The sequence below is a fragment of the Epargyreus clarus genome, unplaced genomic scaffold, assembly GCF_041222505.1.
Source record: "Epargyreus clarus isolate Ecla_fem2 unplaced genomic scaffold, WU_Ecla_fem_2.2 ptg000015l, whole genome shotgun sequence".
NCBI lineage: Eukaryota > Metazoa > Arthropoda > Insecta > Lepidoptera > Hesperiidae > Epargyreus > Epargyreus clarus.
Window position 1 is genome coordinate 6462081 of NW_027332223.1, and position 22474 is coordinate 6484554.

At 34.8% G+C, this 22474-nt stretch overlaps 1 protein-coding gene across 2 annotated transcripts in view; it reads right to left on the minus strand.

Moving 5' to 3' along the window:
- Positions 1–22474, minus strand: part of mbl (splicing regulator muscleblind) — a 354372-nt gene that overhangs the window by 234696 nt on the left and 97202 nt on the right. For both annotated transcript variants that reach the window (XM_073080273.1, XM_073080272.1), the window contains exon 2: positions 12843–12877. The gene's annotated coding sequence lies outside the window, so the exon portion shown is untranslated. The remainder of the gene's footprint in view (positions 1–12842; positions 12878–22474) is intronic.

Consider the following 22474-nt stretch of genomic DNA (forward strand, 5'->3'; position numbering starts at 1 on the left):
TGTGACGAAATGGCAACAAGGTAGGCAATTTGTCGACTAGTTAAGACCGTAATTTGTTTTTTTTTTAACAATATAATTTGAAACGTGGTATAACTAACACAATACGTCAAGGGCCTCGTTTAGGGTATCTACAACCACCAAATCTAAGTCTAACGTTAAGCAGTTCTTGCGTTTTAGTGGGATGGTGTGGATGACGGCCATTAGCTATGATACAATCATCTTGATTCTGAGGTGTGGCATCGCATTTTTTTTATAATATAGAAGTAGCAGACGAGCATGCAGTCCACCTGATGGTAAGTGGCTACTGCCGCCCATGGACATTTGTAATCAACTCCAGATAGGATTAGATATTCCAACCTGAGGTCGGCCACAGATGCGCCGCTACCCCTGAGGACTAAGCTGGAACGCCTCGAAAAAGTCTGTCTCCCTTACCACACCCTTCAAAACGGAACACAGCAGCGCTTAACACTGCTGTTATTAGGCAGAAATAGGTGTGGCGGTGGTGCCGCCGGATTCGAACCAAAAAGGGTTCTACCACATTCGCATGTCTGAAAGGTTTCAGGTTGAACCTCTGTTCTATATGTAGTTGGTTCGAGATATGTAGAATGTATATGTTAGCCTAGTTTTCTACTTTAGTCATATAAAAAATATTGTATTTCTATTTGTTCTTTCAGATTGTTCGTAATAGGCTTAAAACTACGCAAATATTTTGATTGAAACTTAAGGGAAGAATAATCCTGAAAGCTCAGAATATCGTTCAAGTTTTATTTTATTCGAAATATTAACGCATCTGTCAAAACTTGAAAGGAGATTGGTCTTTTGTAATATAAAAAGTAAAAAATAATTTTCATGTATGTCCGATCGGGCTTATCGGATTATAATGGAAGTAGTTTTAATAGTAAAGTTTTGTATTAACAACGATTGTATTAATTTCATTCGGTCTCTACAACAAATAATTATTTAACTTTCATGGATTCTAACAGTGAATTTAAAACATTTCAATTCAAAATAATAAATTCCGTAAAGTAGTAACGAAATGGCTCTCGAGTGTCGGAACTCGGGCCCTCGACAGGTTATTTTCGTTTTACATTGTTTGAAATTACGTGCCGAAAAAATGTTGCAGCCACGTAGTTTACGTATCGGTACTTTTGAAATTGTTAGGTTGCGAAGTGGCAGCGCCGAATAAAAGTTAGTGGGCCCATAAAGCGGCTCGGGAAATTGGAGATCGCAGTAAATATTTATGCGTACAAGCATAGAGTGGAGTGATTTTCCTGAGAAAACGCCGACGTAGTCATTCATAGCGTACAGGTTATGAGTAAACGCTTTGTACATTTCACCGGCAAGGATTCCATTTGATATTGGATAGCAATTTATTTATCATACATATTGCGGTGGAGCAGCCACCGAATCTCGCAACGCGTCTTTCTTCGGGAACGAAATCAAGAATCGAATACGTGTGGAGAATTTCTGGTATCCAGCTGGTGTCGTTCCAACGTATCGTATCCATTAGTATTTAGAACATGCCATAAAATCTGATTCTTGTTCTCTTTTTGTTTAATGGTAAGATTAGACTACGATTTTATTTCGCGAAGATTTTCTTTTATAATATAAAAGTGGCAAATGAGTATGCAATCCATCTAATGGTAAGGCCACTGCGCACTGATATATATAATCGAACACATTACAGTTTTCCCTGATGTCGGTTACAAATGCTTTGATAATTCTGAGTAGGTACTAAGTTAGAATATATTGGATAAATATGTCTTCTGTATGTTACTTATTAAGTTGCACTAATAAAATTCAATTAAACCACCATACTGTATCGTAAATAAAGGGAATCCTTCTTGTGAATAAATATATTCTTATCTAATAGATAATCCGCAACCAATTAATTTCAATAGTTCAATTAAACATTTTTCTCATATTACTAGCTAACCTACCTTAGTGAGTTATAAATATCCAACTTTGCGTAAGAATAAAAATTTAAACACCGCTAAAAAGAAAAAAAGTGTTGAATATAAGAGTCTCGCTGAAACATTAATACTAAATGGAATATTAAATGCAAAATACGTATAGAAATAGCAAAGCGTCCATCGTTCAATCTATTAATATGAAACGTTCGTTCGGGGACGGCGGTACAGATTTTATCAGCGCGCCGCTGCCTCCACAATAACTCGTCCAATTCCCATTGCAACATCGATAATATGGTTTCATTTAGACGGATGCAAATGTCTTGGAGCTCCACGCTCCGCCGCTCCTGATATTGCGCCTCCATTCGCTACCCCCTTTCGATTTCTCCTCGCACTCACAATTCTCTCTTCACCTCTGTTATCTTCACTTTTAATCGCCGTCTCGAGAATTTATTAAAAATCATGCTCGATTTTTAATCGCATCCCCTGCGTTTCCATTTCGTATTTTGTTTACGAAACGAGTAGCCGATGCGTTCGTAAAACTTAGTTAGAGTCAACAATAACGTAAAACTGTAGCCAAGGAGTCCGAAACGCAATAATTTTGGGAGTTAGCGGGTGAAAACGTCGGTGGAGTTGTAAAAACTTCATTCCGTGAATTCCGCACATTTCTAAGCCGAAGTTGTGGGTTTAAGTTGAAATTTATACGGTGCGAGTGTTCGCGGTGTTAAGCAAGAAGGAGAACATGTGAGTTAGCGTCGCATACATCACGCAGGACGTGGCATATCGCGGCGACATGCGACAGTGCATATGCAAGCCACAGGCACGCCGCCCCGCTTGCGTTCTCCAAAACGTCTACCAACACATTATAATGCTAAGTAAATGGTCTGTTATGTTGCGATATATATACGGTCGCTTTCAGTTCTATTTATTTACCAAATACTTGGCTATCGCAGTGGATCGCAATATCACTCTATTGCGTTCTACTACGTGGTATTTCAGTTATCTAACGTCTTACCTATGTTTGTATTACTGCCTCTCCTTGGATATTGGAAGCGTCCAATACCTATTAACGTAGCTAGCTCTCTAATAGTATTTAGGACATACTATTTCTTTATTAATATACGTATTAATGCAATTGGTCGACATGAAAAGTGTGAAGTGATTAATTTTAATTAACGATATGTTTGACCTCACATCCTACGTGAAAGCAATTAACGTAATTCATTTGGCATAACGGCAGTCAAGTGCACAAAAATAGCTGCTGATTTATCTATAAATTTGCAATATTTGCGATTAACATTATAAGTAAATATCATGTGTTAATCAAAACAGAACAGCGCTATCTTAATCATCAGAATTAATTAAAATTTCTGAAAAACTACTAAAGGTTATTAATTTATTACGCAGTTTATAATGCAAAGCGATAATTTATTTTAGTCCTCGCAATTCTAATAGGTATTTTATTTAAATTATTTCAAACTTGTCTAGATAGTTACTTAGAAATGACGTTGTTTGTTAAATATTTTATCATTACTATGTTTGTCTGTCCTACTACATGGTCTCTTTCCAAAACAAAACTCTAGCGCTCGAATAATTAACCTCGAATTATCTACGTAATAAATAATACTTTGCACTTTATTATTTATTACGCAAAAATATTTTTTTTTCAGTTGAAATATTGTTAACAAGCAAAAGAGTAAGTTTTAATTGTAAAATAGTAATAGTAGGTCATTAACGGAACCTTCATTCCATTATTTCCAAGAGCGCGTGAGTTTTCTAACTTCCCCGAGTTTCCTTTCTGCCCCAGCCGTCACTCCGGCGGTTCGTTGAGGAACTAATCGGTTCATTGTGCAGCTGCATTCCCACCTCGCCCGACCTCCAGACAAATGGGAATTTGATGCTTATCAACTATTCTTCCTATCGACTTCTCGTCTTGTGTAGGACTTAAATACCTCTAGTCAGTTTTATCTGTTTCATGATAAATGCACGATTGTTTATTGTTGAGTAAAAAATATCTAAAACTGAGAATAAAAAATGACTTATTCTATTTGAAAAGACCATAACGAAAATACCTAAAATCTTGCGCGAATATTACAACGGTCCAAAGTAGCTTACAGGAGAAAATCGAAATGTAAGTCAGATGTATCTAACTTCATTTATTTTTAGTATATCATCGTTTGCCCGATATCGCACAACCATTTTATTTAATTGTAATATTGTCTAAGTCTAAAAATAGGTCATTAAAGACAATGTCATTCCATTATTTCCAAGAGCGCGTGAGTTTTCTAACTTCCCCGAGTTTCCTTTCTGCTCTAGCCGTCACTCCGGCGGTTCGTTGAGGAACTAATCGGTTCATTGTGCAGCTGCATTCCCACCTCGCCCGACCTCCAGACAAATGGGACTTTGATGCTTATCAACTATTCCTACTATCGACTTCTCATCTTACAAAGTATTAAGGTATCTACCTCTAGTCAGTTGTATCTGTTTGGTAATAAGTAAAAGCTTATTATTATGTAAAAAATATCCAAATATAAAGTATTATATCTAAAAAAGCAGACAAATTTAAAAAGTAACTTTATCCTATTTAAGAAAACTACAAAGAAAACGTAGAGAAAATAACAATTATATATTTTTTTAAAACGAAAATATCTAAAAGTCATGCGCGAAAATTTAAATGATCCACAGTAGGTATAAAAAAGTGGAAATGCAAGCAAGATGTTTGTACGTCATTTATTTGTACTATATCGTATTTTGCCGATTATAGTATAACAGTTCCATTTTATTTGTAAAATTGTCTAAGTCTAATAATAGGTAATTAAAGACACTGTCATTCCATTATTTCCAAGAGCGCGTGAGTTTTCTAACTTCCCCGAGTTTCCTTTCTGCTCTAGCCGTCACTCCGGCGGTTCGTTGAGGAACTAATCGGTTCATTGTGCAGCTGCATTCCCACCTCGCCCGACCTCCAGACAAATGGGACTTTGATGCTTATCAACTATTCCTACTATCGACTTCTCATCTTACAAAGTATTAAGGTATCTACCTCTAGTCAGTTGTATCTGTTTGGTAATAAGTAAAAGCTTATTATTATGTAAAAAATATCCAAATATAAAGTATTATATCTAAAAAAGCAGACAAATTTAAAAAGTAACTTTATCCTATTTAAGAAAACTACAAAGAAAACGTAGAGAAAATAACAATTATATATTTTTTTAAAACGAAAATATCTAAAAGTCATGCGCGAAAATTTAAATGATCCACAGTAGGTATAAAAAAGTGGAAATGCAAGCAAGATGTTTGTACGTCATTTATTTGTACTATATCGTATTTTGCCGATTATAGTATAACAGTTCCATTTTATTTGTAAAATTGTCTAAGTCTAATAATAGGTAATTAAAGACACTGTCATTCCATTATTTCCAAGAGCGCGTGAGTTTTCTAACTTGCCCGAGTTTCCTTTCCGCTCTAGCCGTCACTCCGGCGGTTCATTGAGGAACTAATCGGTTCATTGTGCAGCTGCCTTCCCACCTCGCCCGACCTCCAGACAAATGGGAATTTGATGCTTATCAACTATTCCTACTATCGACTTCTCATCTTATGCAGGACTTAAAGACCTCTTTAGTTTGTAGAATCTCATCGATAATAATTTAAATATTGTTGTTTTATACAAAATGTGCTAGTTAAGGATTATTTTGAAAGAAGTGAATACTTAATATATCTAAGGATATATGTATGTATTTTTTAAATATGATTTTAAAGAAAACTTAATGAACACTGGGATTTATTTATTCGAGAATACCGGGTAGGTTCTAGAGAGTGTTACGTAAAGTAAGAAGGAAATGTAGAGAGAGAACTGCAACGTTTTATATTTAAACATTTAGAATGTCCGCGTAAAAATAAAAAAAAAATCTAATCGAAAATACTTTTCGATAAAGTGAAATCAGTCATCTTTATTTCCGTTTATTTCTTACTATCTTGTGCCGAATCGCATCGCTGTTTTATGAAATGCATAACATAAAAGACATAAGCATAGAGTTGCCCGGCGGAATGGTTGGAACACGATCGCGGAACGCGTTTTGGCGCGCAGTTAGTAATAAAAACTTTTGTAATTACACTCATTTAGAGCAAGGAAAGCGTTGACGCGGTGTCGTGCCAAAAACGGCTATTATTTTTACAGCAAGCTTGCTAACTTCTTTAAGACTGCGACGGAAACTATGGCTTTTTATACATTTTATTTAGCGCAACACAGTTTATTAAAACTACTTCTTCAATGTAAGTAGCGCATTCTTGCATGCATCGTAAACTTTATGCACTTTTAAATCTTTTTGTCTACTTTAATAATACATTTAGGACGTGGTATATTGATTAAAATAGTATTATGAATTTTGCATCCCAAACCCTATAAAGCTATCATCAAGAGAACTGCATGTTCGTTTGCTGCTTAGCTTAAAAAATAAACGTGCTATGCCCCGACTTACACACGCATGTAAAACTAAAAATACTCCAGAGATTTCATGATTGTAGATTTGCGTAGGTACCTAATTCTTTATCTAAAACAAAAGTAGCTTAGCCTAAGTTACTTCTTATATTATCAGTTGACTATCAGTGAATGTTCCATCAAAATCAGTCTAGCTTTTTCGAAGAATTAGTCGGAACAGTCATACAGATAGCATGACAGGCAGAAAAGCAGACATACAAATATTTTAATAATTTATTTTTTGTTATAAGTATAAACTTTCATATACATTCAGTAAAAGCCGTTATTTACATAACAAACAAACAATACAATTTTATTTATTTGTAAAGGTGTAGTTAATGCACGCACCCTTAATTTACACTCCCTGTGTTGTACTATGGACAACAACTTCAGTACACAAACTACACAGGATAGATTTCCAGTGAAGGCCGAAACTTTGGCCCCACCTTCTACTCCAGTTTGTTTAATTAAGCAATACGTTTATTCATGCTAGCTAATTTGAGCTTATAAATGACTAATGTCTGAATAACTAAAGGGAAACTCAACAGGAATAGCAAAACGGTCTTTAATCTAAGTATTTTAATTTATGCCCTTAGCGTTTTCTAAATCTTTATTCATGCCGAGCGCTCTTTTTATACAAATAAGTTGAGGATACTTGGACTTAAGAGGCATTATTACGTTTTTATATACGGAAAATTACGTTCATTGTGCGGTTGTAATTATGCGACTGTTAACCGAGTTCTGTTACGAATTAACACAATTCGGATTGCCCTGGTGACCTTCAGAGGGTATCAATACATGTTAGAACCATATTTTTATTCCTTTCTGCTCTAGCCGTCACTCCGGCGGTTCCTTGAGAAACTAATCGGTTCATTGTTGGTATTTTATTAGTACGAAATGAAGGGTTATTATATTTTGGTTTAGTGAAACCCCCTATATTAAGATAATTTATGATAGTTTCCTAACTGTTGATTTTCGTTAAACTAAGCTAAGAACGTATGATTTTAGACTTAAGTTATCGCGGAATTGAGACATTTTATTATGTAACGGGTACTCACGATATGCGTTTTTTATTGTCGATATTTCGACCCAGTTGCATGGATCGTGGTCACGGCGAAACTGAGGTGGAGGGGAGAAACCGTTGACAAGTACTAGTGATAGATTAATCTATCTACCCTACGTCTAGTTCGTTTTTCTTTTCTAGGTTTCATATCACGACACACAACACTGACAATATCCTTACGCACCGTACTTTGCACTATTTGTGACTTGCATAAACTAACCACTGGATTCCACGTTTGGGCTAACTTAAAACCATCTTCTCTATTGAAGTTCCTAGGATGTTTCTTGATCTCTATTGCTTCTCTTACTAAACGAGGAAAGTAATGACGCTCAGTGGAGATCACCTGAGGTTTGTGTAATTCAATCCAGTGGTTACAACCTGAACTGAGGATGTGTTCGGCTACCGCAGATTTCTTAGGGTCATTATTTTTGACTGCGCTGATATGTTCCTTAATGCGTTGTGATATGGCTCGTTTTGTCTGCCCAATAAACGAGCTACCACAACTACAGTCAACCTTATAGAACCCTGGGCACTGGTATGGAATAGTATCCTTGGGGGAACGAAGATAGGCCGCGAGCTTTTTAAAAGGCGTAAATATACTTTTTATGTAATATTTTCGATCTAAAATCCTTCCTATCTTATCCGTGACACCTTTCACATACGGGAAATATGCGGAATGCCTTTCTACTACGCTGGTGGTGTTATGATTCCGTTCAGTTCGTTTGGCTATAGTTGCGTGGCCATTGAGACGCAGGACCTTCTCCAGGTGTTCCAACTCCTGCGCCAAATGATCATTGTCTAAGCTAAGCTAAGAACGATTGTAATGACACATAATTTGTTATAAAAATGCATTAAAATGGATCCATCCATTAAAGAGCTGTTAAGCTCTAAACAGATAAACAAACATTAAATTTATAACGTTTTTGGTTGGGTGGTTAAAAGGTATAGGTAAAGCAGAGTGGACACTCCTGCTACGAGGGTAAGTGAAAAATAAGTAAGGCGGCGAAGTTTAGAGAGTTCTGCTCCAACATGTTGTATACATAATTATGTCTAAGAGCGAATTGTGATATATTTTTATACATCTTTTTTGTCATATAAAAACCGAATGTAGGTATAATATGCAAAGAATATTTAGAAATTATTGTATGCATAGAAAGGCCTAAATAAATGTAATAACGCAACCCGATACAAATTTGAAGAGTAGTTTTTGAGAAAATCACGGACATAAAATATATACATACATACATGCATAGCGGTCGACTACAGAACTTCCTTTTTTAATCTCTTAATAAATATACGATTAGAATTAATAAAAATATAACCTTAAATGACATTATACCAATACCGACTGACTTGTAAATAAAACGTGAGTAAAAATAGCGAAACATTAATAACAATTTGTAAATAATTTGTTCGGTAAAATTATAATCCGCGCCCGGACACAGGGAGCCGTGTCAGGCGGTGACAGCGACTTGGCGGGGCCGCTCGTAAAAACTTTCCTAATTATCCACATTTTGTAGCTAAGAACCACCCACTCGTACCACATTATACTTCAGTTAACCCCGGGTTAAGGCACATCGTACTCCGAGATTGTTTGTCCTTAAATATTTTTTTACGAATATTTTTTTTGTTTTTTCAACAAGGTATAAATTCTCTTAAGTTATATGATTTTTTTTTTATGAAATTACATATATTATGTTATTTACTTCATTCAGTATTTTTTGTCATTTGACGAAATGCAATAACAATGTCTTTACAAGTTATAAACGTTATATAAGTTATAACGTATATTACCTATGTATAAATCGAGACATTCAAAATGAGCTCAGGCAAAAAATTAAAACGAATACCTAACTAATTATGATTTGTCTTGAGCCTGATAACGTGTAATGTTTAAATTTAAATAATATTGGAAGTAAAATTCACAGTTACAACAATTAAAATGTTAATTGAATGATCTTACAAATTTACGCTATACTCACGAAAATATTAATTTAATTACAATGTAAAGTTTGGAAACTTCCCGGTTTTGTAATGTAAATTCATAAAAGTAATTAAAGTTCGCGATAGTTAGCAGTTACTCCTTATGTTCGCAATTTTACTGTTAATTATCCCGTTAAACTTAACACCGCTTAACATTATAATTGAACTAATAACACATCACATTATGAACATTATCTGTTACGCATACACACATACAATAATTAATTAAGCTTAAGTAATTAAACAGTGGAAATTGAGTAACATACTAGTAGATTGACTCCGGTATAATGACGGCAATCTCATTCGAACGGCATTCGTTTGTAAACACGGTTACAGAGCTGTTAAGAGAACTCCGAACATACTCTAACTAATTGCGTTCATTGAAGTCGTTTGACGGGCGAGTGTGCCTATAATTTATGCCCAAATAAGCCGTTACTCATATTACTGAGGGGAGTTTAAAACGCTTTTTAAGATAATTTACAGCTTTCGAACGCTCATGAGTCACTGCCAACTAAACTAATACGTTAAATGCAGCTATTTTTATGGCGTCGACCCCAAATCCCCGGATCGATTAAACAGATTACCCGGCTATATCGTATTTCACTGCATTAATTTAACCGGGCGTCAACTCGCTTAGTTCGAGTTCCCAACATATTGTAACACGTATAACTCACGGAAACTTTACAAATAGATGTATTTATAACATTGTTGCGAACTTCACGCGATTAAGTAGGAAATATGACGAGACGGGATGCTTCTCGGTCGACTAATAATTACAATAATTGCAAAAGTTTCACACTACAGTCTTAACCGCAATGCCTTACGGCCATTTGTTTGTATTAATGCCGACCGCGATGCTAATTAAGTTTATGTACTTTTGCGATTTTTCATTAAACTAAATAATATAACGGTATAAGCTAGAATGGTGGCATCGTATGCTGAAGGTCTTGAAACGATTTAAAGCACGACAAGTAGTTAAAAACAGTTTTAATTTTTGAAAGTAAAAATGCACATAAAATTAAAAATAAAACTTTTTTCGAGGTCGGCTATAATGTAATGAAAGAAGATAGCAATCCCACAGCAATTTGAATTGACTTAGAATAAAATATTTTTCAATGCTGTTCTCCGAATTGCTTTGCATCGGGCATAACTTTCAGTTAAATAATCTGAAGGAAAACAAAAGGATATCTGAGAAGCTTCTGTTTCTTTTACTTAGAAAATTTTGCGCAGCAACACAGGATCTTCAGAGAGAATGGATCGTTTACCCCATGCAGTAAAATATTCCCGAAAATTGTGAGAACAAATATGGGGAACGAAGGCGATTCTTTTGTTACAGACCCTCCTCGTACACAATATTTTAAGCGTAATAAGCTACACTTGTGCATAGTCCCTTAAATAATAAATAAAAGGTTGTTAGATTAATTCACACACTAGGATTCTTTTAATTAAGGGATTCTTTTAATTAAGTTATAGCTCATTACAAATGCCGTGAACTCAAAACATATATCTGAATTAATAAGTTGTTTGTAACCGAGAATTAAATCCAGAACATTTCAATCAGAACTTTAATGACACTTGTCAAAACTTGCATATAAAATAAATAAGTTTACCAGACAATCAAATAGATGAGAGTCGTCAAGGGCGAAAATTGCGAAAACCATAAGCACTTCATGTTTTTCGCTGTTCAGTAATTAATTACTTGGACGTGATTTATCTACACAGCTGCGGATGCATTCAAAAGAGATTCTTATGATTCGTCGCAATTTATTATCAAAATTACGATTAGTAAGAGTATTAATTTTTAGAACGTAATATTACATACTATTGTATATTACGTATACGAGTACTTTAAGAACACAAAACCTTCTATACTCAATTAAAAATCTTCGAAGAAACGGTAAGTGGAGAACAGAAATAAATACCTATTTTATGGTAATTACATAATCGTAAGTTATTTTGTAGACGTTTGCGCAGGCGCATATAGCTATTTTCCATTTTTCTTCTCTTATTATAATAGCAATAAAAAATTAGCATTTTTTTCATGTGCATAATAAATTATTTACAAATTTTCTCTGATTATGAAAAATTAAGAGTGGGTACTTATAATCAAACCAGGAAAACAAAAATCGCGTATTTTTTTGTAATTAATCACTACGCGATGATTAATAAACACAGCCGCGAGCGCATTTAACCGACTTTAATGATCCGTCCGCGATATTCCTTCGGCACGTGCCGGGACGGGTTTAAACGGTTGTTTTACGATAATTTACGCCTTTGATGATTTTTTAGTGCCGCTCTAAAGCAATTACTCGGTAAGAGGTTGTAACTTCTCACGGCGCTTTTAATAAGAGAGCACTGCAGCTTTCTTTTCGTTTTGATTATTTGCGATTAATATTTTCATTTCTAATAAATTGTAATGGAGATTTTATTACTAAATAATAAATAGACAGAAGCGGTCACCGTTTTATAGGAGTTGAATAGTGGCTGTATTTGTAGACGGTGATAGATGTAGTTGAAATAAAGATAATGAAATAAATAAATTTAAGTAAATTGAAGATTTCCTTAAATCAGAACATGGCATCAGAAACATTGCAACCTGCTATAATAGATATTGGTGTTGTAACAATCTAACCATAATCAATAGTTTATTTAAATTCCTCTACCACTTATACCCCATAATGTTTTGCGAAACCAAAATTTAGTACCACTGAGTTAAACTTTAGTACGAAATCATTGAAATGTTCAACACTTCACAGCACTTTTCATACCGTATATCTACTTTGTTACACACTTAGAATACAAAAGTACTAGAAGATTTTCACCAACAATACTTTATATAAGTACATTTTTATGTAAGTAACACCCATCTCGATACAAGTTTTGAGCGAGTTTTCAGCCCAAGTGTAAGCTTCTTAGTTGCAAGCAGGCACTGGATTTTTCTTTGCAAAATATCAAAGCTTTTATCGATAACTTGTCCGTTCTGAATATACTATGAGTAAGATATCAAGTCGTCTTATAAATACATCGGAATGTAAAATGAATGTTTTGTATTGATGGACGGGTCGTATGAATAATGTCTTTTGAAAGTTTAGTGAGAAATTTATTATTCTTAGATATTTGTCAGTGTGATTTTTAAAGAAAGTGTCAGTTAATGTAGCTTTTGTATTAGTGATTGTACAGGTAAAGAAATGTTGCGCATTTTAAAAATTATTTTTGAAAATCTTGTTTTACTTAAAAATGTTATTATTTATTTTATTGTTTTGAATATATTTTAAGAATGTTACCAGATTTTGGTAAAAAATAACGAAAGTATTTGAACTACACAATACATAAAAATCGCGAGGAATTTACTTAAAGAGCTCGTAAAAAGTTATATACTGAATAAAATTAATAATTATTATATAAAACTTACGATAGTAACGACGAGCGTCCAAACAGGGTAGGTACCTGAAACAAAGCAAGAACATTAAGCACGCTATCCACTGCCCTTCATACACAGGTGCATAACACCGTTCAAAGTTGAGTGATGAAAGAAAAACATGGGGGAGGGATTGCACTTTTATTGAAACCAATCTCACCACTTGGCCCGACTGCGCTCCGGGCTAAATGCACGTAATTGCTTCGTCATTCAGATGATCGCAGCTTTACCCGTTTGTCTTGTTGACTGTACTTGTAGGCACTCGCTTTGTACACGCGGCCTTAGGGCGCTGCCAGCGTATAGAGCGATGCGAAAAGCGATCTCAGTTACAGCCGATGGAGTTTAGAGTGATGTTCATTGTTCATATTTTTGAGTCTGGATATCAATGTCATTTAATGAGCAAATTATTAGTCGTGGTGTACCTAGCTGTGGAGCGTAATGTTTGTCGAGTGCATGTAATGTATGTAATTAAGTATAATGTCTAATTATAGCACAAACGGCTTGACGGATCTTAACATATTAGGTGTCGTAAGATTCACCTAAATTGTGGTAATCAATAATAAAAATAAACACATTTGCCTGTTTTGAATATTTTTAACGAGGTTGCTAATCTTGTTAGGCACTTAAGAAATTATCTATTTCTATTTCATATTTCCTCATCTATTTCCAATTATCTATTTCCTCACAGATTTTATTAAATTAGGTCTACTTGATACTCTTATAATATATTGATAATAGCTTTTATCATCTATCATTGTCATACATGTCAGAAACTTAATGTATCATTACATATTAAATACAGACCTTCAGAATTAGAATTTTTTTAGCAGTATCTAAGGATAGAGTTGGTAAGGGCTTCGGGATATAATTGTTGTACATGTGCCAAGGGTTAATACTTGGTGTTTTATTGACATTAGGGCTCCTATTTAAGCTACGTCTACGACAAATCAATATGAATGGGCCGTAGCAGTTGTAGACGAAGGTATCAAATTCGATTTTTAGCTTAAGTAAATAATATACCGACAGAAAAGTTATCACTGATTTGGTTATGAATATGAAATTTGTGTATGTGCGTTGATATAGCGTAGGATGTTCTTTCTTGATGATAAACTGTTCCTGAGTACCGTACACCGCTGCTACGCTAACTATGCCCTTACCTCGTCTGACATGAACCATTGTCTAGGGAGTTTCGCCGACGCTTTTATGACGGCAACAAGTTTCACCATTCGATGTGAACAAAACCCTTTTTTTGTCATATTTTTTCTACGTCACAACGAAAGCTCCACACAAAATAATGCCTAATTCCCATTGACTAGACGCTTTTCATACGACAAATGATTTCCAGGCCGTTATTCGCATACAAAGCAGCACTCGAAAACCGAGTAGGTAATTATTCTAAAAATATTTCTTCGTGTTTTCGTGATGAAAAAAAACTGAAACTGGTGAAAAATTTTAATACCTTAATTAACTGGCGACGTTGCGCCAAATTTCTTATTTTGATGAGGACCCGACACCTACTTTGTTCGTTAAGAAATTTCATTTAGCGGCCTATTCAATTCTACTTTGATGTTCTTAACGTTTATTAACTTAGCATATATTATATGACGGATTGTGGAACAAAAACACGTCCTTTGTACACTTTTGGTACGCACGTCGGGTTTTATCATAAATATGATTTATAAAAGCTCTCCTTTTCTCTCATAAATTTCGAGGCAAAAGAAATCTGATTAGGCTTTCATAACTTTTGCGTTACATAGAAAACCTATGCTCTAAAAATGTTAATGTTTTCAAATAACGATTTATAAAGCATAGTGCTGGAAAATTAAGTAATTAATGCATAGGAAAGAAGTTATGATTGTCAGTGTGCATTACTTAATAGGGCGTTCCAACTTAGCCCTTGTAAGTTCTCTGTTTGATATTATTTGAAGTTTGTTGCAAGTGGTCGCTCTTGCCCTTGGCTTCAAATACTATAAAAGGAAATAAATCCGAAAATATCAAACATGTTTTTACTACCTAACAAAAATTAACAGAAGCATTTTACAAAACTGCGGTTAGATAATTAATTCACCATGGTCGTGGCCTCCGTGAACTGTGAAATTAGAACGACATGCCCAAGTACAAAGAGTGCACGCCCTCCAATTCAGTTTTGCAAAAAAGTTTTAAATTATAAAGGGTAGTTAAAACCCTCGAGTTGGTCAGCAAAAAGGACCGTTAAGTGAGCATCGGAATATCGCTACATTTCATCGGAAAGGGTTCTCAGTACTTCCGTCTTTTCATTTTCATTTCGAAAATCACAAGAAAGTGAACGCTGAGGGGGAAAAAAGACAAAATGAAAGGAGAGTCTGTGTTTTAATGGGTTAATTAGCCGACGATCCACCGGTTGGAGTTTTAATTAAAATGAAAAATTTTCGTGACTAGACTGCGAGAATTAATTGCCTTCCATGGAACTATTCAGGTGAGAAGAGGGTAAATACACCGGCTACCGGCCGACGGTGTTTTAATAACTATCCGTGGGATAATCTAGTGAACAATTCATTTAATTTTCGCAAGCTCACTCGAAATAACGTGGGTGTAACATATTAATGAGATTATGGGACCGTATCACGCTGTAGGTAAGAGGCCCTGAGGAACGCCAGCTTTTACAACACATACCGCTGGTTTAATTCAAGTAGAATTAATTTGTACTTATTAATTGTAGCTGTACTTTTCATATTTTTATAGTATTTTTGAGTTCCTGTCGTAATAGGCCTATAAAACGAATAATTGTACAGAATTTCATAGTGTTCAACCAAGCTTAAAGCTTGTTGACTACTTACTATATATTGAAATGTTTAGGTGAGAAGTGTCGTGTAAGGTTAACAACCATACATACTCGTATTAATTACCTCTTCTATGTGTATAATAAAAAGTATTCTAAGTCAGTCCTCAGATGAAGAACCTGTAGGAACTGTAGGGTAGCGACTGTATCAGGTAGACTGCATATCCGTTCATCATAAAAGTAACACAATAAAAAGTAAGTATTTTCTTACGAACAAAGCAACAAAGACCGTTTATCTAAAGAGTAAAGTCGTGATATTTTAATTTCTTGCGGCGGTCATTTATTAGAACAACATAGCAACAGTTACCTCAATAAATCTTGTAGCGATTTTAAAATAAACGTGTATTCATCTTATGCATAAATAAAGCGTTGCACACAAAATTCTGAACATAAATCGTGGGCAGTCGTCTTACCTACGTTAACAAATTGCATTCTTAAGTTGCTATAAACTATGGAAATTTCGAATTTAAATTACAAACAGTGGCGCGTCAGGGCAGAAATGGTCGCCTGTCACCGCGACTGTACAGTGTACTGTTAATAGTGTACTGTTAAATAGTGATGTTCTGAACTGAAATTACGGCGAGAACGACATAATAAGAACTATAGATTAATATCCGGGTTGCTAAACAAAATGGTTTAATTAGGTCATATTTTGACGGGTACGTTGACATAATCATATTCCTATAGGTAGGTATACCTGATAGGCATTGTAAGTCAACAACTTTTTAAGGATAGTAACAATCACAAGATCGTCATTGATAACACTATAAATAACAAATGCCCTAATGACGTCACAATTTTGCACAATGTCACTTGTAAGTTATTGACAGTAAAATACTTAAAATTACAAAAAACATTCTTAATGCATTCTACTTTTTTTCATATTACAAGTTTTGAAATATTTCATCTGTTCATTTTAATATACAAACAATACTTAATTGTAAATGTTATATATTTTGAATTAATTTTTTTAGCCATCAACGGAGCTATTGTAAGGATCGGAACGTATTACGTCCAATATAGGTCTAATGGTACTTCGGTAAAAATCGTTAGCATCCCTATCCTTACGTTAGTGTGGGAGGTTAAAAGTAGTAACTACAATCGATGTTGCAATGTGTTGCAGAGCGTCGCAAGTGTCAGTGGGAGTGAGTTATAGCCGAGCGTAATTGTCGGTGATCGCTGACGCACCGTGCGGTGCGAAGTGGAACTGACCCTTTTGTTTTAATGTGATTTTAAACGCACATGAGAATAGAATCTTTTAGGACATCAAAATTCCAACAAATAGGGATAATGTCTTTTAAATAGAATATGAATTATATCGCAAAGTTTCCGTTGAAGCTAAAAAATAGTGTTGTTAAATCATGGAATAAATAAAATAGAAATTATTCATCTAGATTTCGAATGACGATGACGACAAAAAAAAATAACAACAAAAAAACTAACATAACACAATAAAAATGAGATATATGATGAAAAAAATAGTAATAAATATAACTTAATTTAAATAGTAATTTGTTGTTGTTGTTTCTTAAAACTGTAAATTTTAATCAAGCCCATGTGGGTTTGATTAAAATTTACAGTTTTATTTGTTTAGCAATAAGTAGTTAGAGATCAAGTTGTTTACTAAAGGATAATGCTAAGAAGTCAAGACCGCTCATAATGTTATAGACATTATGAACCACAATTTTACTTACGATGTTGTTTTAAAGATATAAACTATACGAAAAGACTTGAAAACATCTTGAAACATACCAATGTGTAAGAATAACATACGCAATATTTCTATCCTTTGTACGTTTAATGCGGCACTACAAAACTCAATGTTTCGGAAGCGACGATACTGCAATATAGCAGAAACAGCGCTGTTTGTTTTTGTTTAGCGGAGATAATATATTAAAAGCGGTCGTGGACGCCACCGGCCTAAAGAGACCGCGGCGTCCGGCCTAAGCTGTCGCGCGGGTAACTAATTGGTTTCATTTGCGAGCGGCAATCTGCAACGGTAACCAGGTCACAATAGCTTACTAAAGGCGACTTCTGACCAGGTTACAGACTGACATTTGTATGTGCTAGTTTTCAGCAGTTCGGTTAGAATTTCTTGTCTTTAGTTATAATACATATTATATGTATGTCACGTAGACATACATACCAGACACAATGTATTAAAAGCGGTCGTGGACGCCACCGGCCTAAAGAGACCGCGGCGTCCGGCGTAAGCTGTCGCGCGGGTAACTAATTGGTTTCATTTGCGAGCGGCAATCTGCAACGGTAACCAGGTCACAATAGCTTATCTACTAAAAGCGACTTCTGACCAGGTTACAGACTGACATTTGTATGTGCTAGTTTTCAGCAGTTCGGTTAGAATTTCTTGTCTTTAGTTATAATACATATTATATGTATGTCACGTAGACATACATACCAGACACAATGTATTAAAAGCGGTCGTGGACGCCACCAGCCTAAAGAGACCGCGGCGTCCGGCGTAAGCTGTCGCGCGGGTAACTAATTGGTTTCATTTGCGAGCGGCAATCTGCAACGGTAACCAGGTCACAATAGCTTATCTACTAAAAGCGACTTCTGACCAGGTTACAGACTGACATTTGTATGTGCTAGTTTTCAGCAGTTCGGTTAGAATTTCTTGTCTTTAGTTATAATATGTACATATTATATGTATGTCACGTAGACATACATACCAGACACAATGGATTAAAAGCGGTCGTGGACGCCACTGGCCTAAAGAGACCGCGGCGTCCGGCGTAAGCTGTCGCGCGGGTAACTAATTGGTTTCATTTGCGAGCGGCAATCTGCAACGTTAACCAGGTCACAATAGCTCACTAAAAGCGACTTCTGACCAGGTTACAGACTGACCTTATGGTCCACTTTGTTTGTGCTAGTTTTCAGCAGTTCGGTTAGAATTTCTTGTCTTTAGTTAGAATATAGGTACTCGTATATGTATGTTACATCTTGAAGAATTATCTGCTATCAGTCAGTGGAAAATTTATTAGGTACATATGATAATAATGATTTAATACAAATGAAAGTGAAACATAACCAAACCTAAAATAATATTTTTTTGAGTCTAGAGATAAGTTCAAATCAAATCAAATCAAATGAAAATCTGTGAAATAGTTTTTCACTAAAACACATAAGCTATCTTGTGAGAAATATTGGCACTTAGTCGATAGTTCTTAAGGTTTGCAGCGATGCATCATCGTAAGGTAAGGAATGATGTATATTTTTCAAAACTATGGAAGCTTTTTTATGTGTGTTTAAGCCCGTACGCAGGCCGCGAAGTGATTGCAGTAACTCAATTTTTTGCGCGTATGAGAAACGCGTGCGTGCGTTTAACTGCGCAACAGGAAAAAGGCTAACTAAACAAGAAACTGTAAGTTAAAATTAACATTGAAATCAAAACAAGTGATGACGATCAATCACTTTCCACTTAAGATCTTCTATTTAAGACTTCAAAAATATAACATGTCAATATGCCCGAATGAAGTTATTGTAACATCTATTACGTACAAATAGAGTATAAACAAAAACGTTTTCTGTAAAAAGCAGAGAATCTTATTACAACAAGCAATAAAGGGCCAGAACAAGCGTTGTCCAAACTTTACGCCGTACGTATCAGTGTTCGCAGTGTTGTTTTGGGAGCATTAACTAACTTGAGAGGACGCCAAAAACGGAAGCATTTTAACGTTTTGTACCAACGCGGTCGTATTGCCTGTACCTACTTACAATTTGCACAGCTTTGCTAGTTTTTTTGAGGACTTTACATCATGAATGCGCTCCGGAATTTATTTGGCAAACGCGTTGTAAAGTTTTCCAGTTGCTTAATGAATAACTTCGTGGAAATGAATTGTGTAGTGTGAAAACATTTTGTGCGTGAGTAGTTTTCGAATAGGTATCGATAACGGAAAGGTTTTTAGTGAAAAAGAGGTAAGTAGTTTTTAGGGAGGTAACAGATGAACGACAGTAATACACAAACTACAGGTCATGTCGACACCCTCAGCCGACAGTTGCCGATTTCCGCTGAGTATCGACAGCAACCGTCGCCGCCGGTCGCGCAATGTCGCCATCAACCGTTAGCGACCATGGACGCTCAATCCTGAAGCTAAGGGCGTTAAGGGCCATTTGCCTTTAGATGAGGTGACTGATACTTTAATTTATAAGAATAAAACAAATGTATTAGGAAAACCAAACCGGCATGCAATTTTCATAATGTAAAATGGTCACTACCACCACGAACACGTTATAAACCTAAGTATCACATATTTTGTTAAAAATATTAAGGTCACTCCATTGTACGCGAACATAATACAACTTTTGAAACATTTTACGTGAAAGCCAATAAAGTATTCCAATGTCAAATAAGACCACAGCTGATAAAATAAATATTGGATCAAATTCTCAAATTGTATACGGTCAGCGTTTGACGACAATAGTGCAGACAAATATCAAAAATTGATAATACTATTTTCAATTCAATCCCGAAGCTGGGTAGAATCAGTGTCGCTTAAGTCTAATACGAAGGAATGTATAGCTCGGCTTCGTAACATTAGTTCCATGTAGGGTAGCCATCAATTTCGGTTGCCTTGGATTTGTCTGGGACAGAATGTACGTCGTGCGCGTAAACTAACGGAGTAGTTGAAAACAATGTTAGTGACTAGCAATCATGAACATTAAATTTAAACAAATGTACAAAAATAAATTTATCAGAAAACATTAACTACGAGTACGAGTACATTTCTTTATTCAAATTTTGTTTACAAATTGTTACACAAAATATTTTTTAAATAAGTATAAACAAAGGTGTTATGCACGTGCACAACTTAAAACATACAGACAAAATTTAATTGTTTTGAATTCTGGACTTACTACATTATGAAAAAAACTTAGAAGTAAAAAAAAAAAAAATTTGATAGAGTTATTGGATATAATAAACAGCTTTGCAGAATAAACTGAGATAGGTATATTACATGGAATTAATAACACATAAATATTGCCAAACAGCGGATGATAGGATTGACACAAATATTTAAAAGAAAAACAGTTTATATTTACTTTATAAATTTTCCACAAAATTTTATCCTGTTTCGATAACTTGATTGATGGCGCCCCTAATTCGATGGCTATCTTGTTTGCTTTTATCCTTATAGAAAATTTTGTGCAGCCCAGTGAATGCACCGACGGGCCTTCCAATATCATGCGGATTATCTGCAGTAAAACGTTGTAAAATTGGAGTCGCTTGCACCAAACGAGGACTTAGTGGTCAGGAGATAACGTCCACATTTGAATAGGTGGGTAAAGAATTTGTATTTTACCTAAATATTGGTAACGGATTGGCGCGGCTATACGTGGTAAGAAAGAATAGTGGCGCAAGTTACTATTACCGATATAAGTATCAATTATTTAAGGTTTATTATATCGATTTTATTGTGTTTCACGCGATTATCGAAACACACAAACTATTTAAGTACTAGGTAAGTTTTTTTCATTGACAAATTTCAAATACTAATCATTTTCACGGCTTTTTTCCCCTACATTTATTTACATTACTGTAAAAAATATTAAAAATTTGCAGTATGGATTTTCAATATTTAATACGATAATATCGGCAAGAATTCACTATAGATATTATTGATAGTATCGATAACACATCGAACTTTCGATATATTGTAGCATCCCTTGCCAAGAATACGAACGTAGTGACACATTCAATGGATTACAGTACTGTGGTCTGCTTTGTACTCACATGGGGCAGCAGTAATGTTATTATGCAGTGTTTTGCATTGTTGTGTTCTTCTCCGCTGTTTATTTGACAACGCTTTAGATTCTTTGGAATGTAGAGAAATATTTTTACGCTAGTCACAACATTTCTCTCCAAACATTAGCGCCACAGTTATTCGTTGTAAGCTGTGCTTTTGTTGTCTGTAAAATGTGTTTTAACGAGACTGTTATTTGTTTTATGAATCCAAATTCTACTTATGTTAAAAATAATTTCTTTTAAAAAATATTTAGCTTTAATATGTGTTACATTTGCTGTGCTTTAATGAATTGATCGTTATCCCATATGATAGGATATGATAGGCTCGTGTTTAAAGATAAAAGTCTTGCATTTGTTATTGGAGTTACATACATAGCTTTATCTATTTAATTACAGAGATAGATCTACCTTACTGTTCTTTTTTGTGTAGTTTTTTTCAATAATAGTTCATGGGCACTTATAAAATCCTTGACAAAATTCTTCTATGATTTAGTATAAGTGAAATATTGTAAGTGATTATCTAAATATTACCTATATTTATAATATTTGAAACATTAGGTAATGCATTACGCGTGTTAAACAATTTGCATCCATAATAACATACAACAAAAAGAAGTGTTTAGAAATTAAATTTTTAGACCTTTTTCCTTCTTCATATGCAAATACTACACAACTTACACAGCAATATGATGTATAGCTCAATCGTCCTAAAACATTTAATTTTTTATTCCTGTTTTTTAGAACTTATTTAAATTTGTCCAACAACTACATTAAACTAACTCTTTACACGTGTTTTGTATAAAAATCAATACCATATTGATATTAGAGGACAGCGAACTGGTCTAAATTTCACTGTTTGCCGCCATATTGGAGCGCTGTGCATGAGCCGGCTTAAGCCGCGTGCACACTCGCTTCTATTCACTGCACCTACTTTAAGGAAGTTTAAAATGTATGCGCTTTTATACGTTCTAAAATAGACGCTTTAAATTTAAAAGTTAATCTACGAGTACGTTCCACGGCCCAATATGCGGGGTATTGTAATAA